This window comes from Rhinolophus sinicus, chromosome 1 (assembly GCF_057876585.1).
Source record: "Rhinolophus sinicus isolate RSI-liver-muscle chromosome 1, RSI-T2T, whole genome shotgun sequence".
NCBI classification, from domain to species: Eukaryota; Metazoa; Chordata; class Mammalia; order Chiroptera; family Rhinolophidae; genus Rhinolophus; species Rhinolophus sinicus.
In genome coordinates, this window is record NC_142501.1 from 45,078,300 (window position 1) to 45,082,752 (window position 4,453).

At 38.0% G+C, this 4,453-nt stretch overlaps 1 protein-coding gene across 14 annotated transcripts in view; it reads right to left on the reverse strand.

The window, feature by feature from the left end:
• The window catches only part of KIF21A (kinesin family member 21A), a 132,938-nt gene that overhangs the window by 128,018 nt on the left and 467 nt on the right, over positions 1–4,453 (reverse strand). The gene's annotated exons all lie outside the window — the stretch shown is intronic.

Genomic DNA, 4,453 nt, shown 5'->3' on the forward strand with positions numbered 1-4,453 from the left:
AAGCCAAGCAAAGGAATTTCAGCTCACAACCACATAGACAATGACATGAAAACACAATGGTCCTTTCTGTATTTCCATTTCCATCCAGCTCTTGACATATTTTGCAAGCTAAAATTCTTGCATAGGAAAAAAAGTTTCAAATGTTATGTCAACATTACGACAGGGAAAGGAAAAAGACACATCACCTCATGTCTTAGATTTAGAATCACCTACCATATATAGTCCATAATGAGTAACTTTCCACACCTATGCACCCAGAGGAAAAAAAATGTTGCTGTTAAATCTTGTATGTACGTGTGTGTATGTGTGTGTATGTGTGTGTGTGTATTTATCCGCTCAAAAACAGATACCCGATATTGCGGTATTTTCTTAATCTCGGGCGGCTGTGAACAGTTTTATTCTATACTGCTTCTTCACTTTTTTTAAATTGTAGAGCAGCACCATCCAACAGAAATACAATGCGAGCAACATTATATTTTATTTTAAAATTTCTGGTAGCCACATTTTTAAAAAAGAAAATTAAATAGATGAAATTAATTTTAATATTTTATTTAACTGAATATATCAAATACATTTTAACATAATAATCAATACAAAGATTACTGACATATTTACATTCATATTCATACTGTCTTTGAAATCCAATGTGTATATTACACTTACAACATATATCAATTCTGACACTAGCTGTTCATCAGAAATACTTTGTCAGTATTTAGATTTCATAAAGTTTGTAGTTAAAAAGTAGATCCACATAACCAGGTCATCCCAAGCATACTTAAAAGTTTACCAAAAACTGAATCAAGGAAAAATTTTTAAATTTAAAATAAATTCATTAAAATTAAATAAATTTAAAATTTAGTTCCTCAGTAGCCTTAATCATAATTCAAGTGCCCAATAGCAACATGGGGTCAGGTAGTGGGGCTGTCATCTGCATCCATAACTACCACAATGAAAGATGCCCTGCAGAACACCTCAGGTACACTCTGCCAAAAGGCACTTTTGAAAACTCAATAAAAAATGTTCTTCCTAATGTAAATTGTTACAGCCACTATGGAAAACAATATGGAGGTTCCTCAAAAAATTAAAAATAGAATTACCATATGATCCAGCAATCCTTCTTCTGGGTATCTATCCAAAAAATTCTGAAAACATTTATCCTATGTTCACTACAGCATTTTTCACAGTGGCCAAGACATGGAAATAACCGGAGTGTCCTTCAACAGATGACTGGATAAAGATGTGGTACATATATTCAATGGAATATTACTTAGCCAAAAGAAAATGTGAAAGACTGCCATTTGTGACAACCTAGTAGAACTTGAGATTATCATATTAAGTGAAATTAGTCAGAAAAAGTCAAGAGCCATATGATTTTATTCGTATGTGGGATATAAAACTAAAAGCAACAAACAAACAAAACAAAACAAAACAAAAAACTCATAGACACAGAAAACAGTTTAGTGGTTACCAGAGGGTAAGGGAAAAGAGGGTGTAGGGATGGTAGAAGATGGTAAAAGGGGTCAAGTAATATGGCGACAGGAGAATTGACTTTGGGTGATGAACACACATTACAATATGTATAGATGATGAATTATAGAAACGTACACTTGAAATTGCTATAAATTTACTAACCAATGTCATCCCAACAAATTGAATAATTTAAAAAAAATGTTCTCTCTAAATGAGAACCTTTCTGTTTAACTTTTCACCAAATAGTTATATGGCCCATGCACTTATTTTGAGAAACCAAAAATAGTCATCAGATTTAACATACCAATAAGGCTCTCCATCTAACAAAATACAAGAACCTCTAAGATGCTTTTGTACATTTACACAAATAGAGTCAACTCTCTATTACTTGTTACTACATTATTCATAGAAGGGGGAAAGTCGGTCAAATGCCCTGCTAATTTATGTCTACGTGTTGATTTATTTACCCTGCTGATGAAGACTTTCACAAACCAGAGGGCAGGATCAGAGGACGCCGGAAAGATTGAATACTTTGAGGAAATACTTTAGCTTTAAGTTCAGGCCCTCTGTTTCTGAGCTCTGTGTCTTGTAGCGAAATATAGGCATGGATAACCTGTCAAAGCCATTCATTTGTAATTGAACTAGTACAGAAGCAGGAAAATGGAACTGACCTTATGCTAAGTAAAGTTTTGCAAAGAATGTTCTTGCCTCTCACCCATGTAGGTTTAATGTTAAGAATTTGGGTTACAGAGTCAACCTGTCTAGGTTGGAAATCTTGTTCTGCCACTTTCTACCAGTTTAACTTTGGGCAGGTTACTTAATCTTCCTGTGTTTCATCTGTAAAATGGCCATATTAACAGGATCTAAATCAAAGAATGCTATGAGAAATAAATGAGATTTCACAGGATATAAAATATCTGAACACACATCACTGACCCAGGCCCATGCTATGTGTCTAACAGTTGTTATTTTTAGCTCAGAAATCTGACTAATAGAGATGGAGATATATGTTCAATAAATACTTGTTGTAAACGAAAATATATCTCCAAGCTTTTTATAAATACCAAAGTGCTATCTATATAAGCTATTGTTATCCTATGTAAATAAAGTTCAGAGTGGATTTATTCAGACAATGTATTTAATGAAAAAAAAAAAGATCTTCACAATGCTGCTTACAAAGTTCTATTAAAATTTTATAAAGCCTTTCCCCAACAATCACACCCACATTATTCACTTAAAAAGTGCTAACATGCATATCAAAACCAAATATAAGTGATTTATCTGTCAATGTCAGTTTAGGGTGATGCGTGGCTCTGCTTTCCTCCATTATAAGCAGCATCGTATTTAACAGCACAGCCAATAAACTGCCCTATGATGTTCTAGAGAATTCACAGATAAAAATCTTAAATCTCTAAAATTGGTTTCTCTCACAGCTGAATTTTCTGCTTCCATTATTATTTTATGCTCCTTCTTCACCTTCCTTGACCAGATCAGCTAACTAACAAAACTACCTCTTACTGGGTTTACTGTCTTTTTCCTTCCCCTTCCTCCACCATGTACCACCATTAATAAGTATTAAAAGGCCAAAAGAAACATAGTAGCAGTAATAGGAGAAACAGTCTAATCAACAATTGGATACATATCCCTAGAATAACCCAGAAGGCCAAATTAAGACTTCTAAAACTTTGTAACAGGTGATTCTAAACAGTCATAAAACTGTCACCTCCATGGGTGGTCATTTCCTGGTCTGTAAAGGAAATGAAAAAAAAAAAAACAACACTAAAATTTGTTTTATTCTTTAAATTGATTAAAGACACAAAGTACATCTAAAACTGTCATTTCTATGCTCAACCAAGATTTGTCACTAACATAACTATAGAAATGCTGATATGATAGGATTTTCAAAATAACTTTCCAGAAAGACTACAAGAGTGGAGGATTTTTAAAAATAATTTCATGGATAACAGATTTTTATAATCCTTAAGGTATACATAAAGGGAAGGGAATTCACAGTAGTAGACTATCTGAGCTATGAAAGCAACACATTTATTCCACCATGAATGCTTCATTAATATTTCAGTGATGATGTTGCAATTTTCCATCAGCAACTGTCAGAGCTTTGCTTCTTGACATGTATCAAAACAGACTAAATTACATTCAATATTCATGTATCTGTCATTGACCAAAACACAGTTTTGATGTATCCAATATTTCCAAACTCACACCCAAGCATGTATAATCTTATAGTGTACCCACCCTGCTTAACCATAGGATGTTTCACCCAGTCACCCATTTAACCCTTTCCCTTGCTGAAGTTTTCTTCCTTCTTTCGGACCCATCACCAGTGAATTTCATCTTAAATAGCATTCCCATTCCTACGCCTAAGGGGCCAGGTGTGTCTCCTATACCCACATGCTAGTGCTATCCACTTCGCGGTGATGCTTAACGAGACTTCCATTTGCACAGACATCTAGAACCTGCGGGTGGAAGCGCTGTCAGTCTGATGCTTTGTCTCCAGCCTCAGAAGGCCGGGGTTGCATGTACACGTATGACAGACACTCTCTAAATAAAAAGAGCACCATAGCCCAGCAGAGAGGCAGCTCCTTGGGCAAAACCGGACAGGCGATCGCCCCAGGCGGCCAAAGCTGAGGCGCCAGTTTCTCGGGTGCCGGACCCGGAGGGAGCGGGCGGCGACGGCTCTCACCCCAGAGGGATCAGGGCTCCCTGGGGACCTGGCGCCAAGCAGCCGCCGGCCACCTGCAAACGCCGACGGCGTGAGGACGGCGGGGGTCTCCCAGGGAGCGCCGGTCGCACGCGCCTGGCCGGCAGGGACCTGCTGCCTCAGTTTCCAATGCCGCCAACCCCCCAGCCGGGCCGTCCCTCAGGTCTCACACCACGGCGGCCCGCGCCCGGGACCGGAGCAGGTCTTCGCCGCGCCATCAGCCCGCAGCCCTCCCGCCACCGCCGCGTCCGTCCTCAC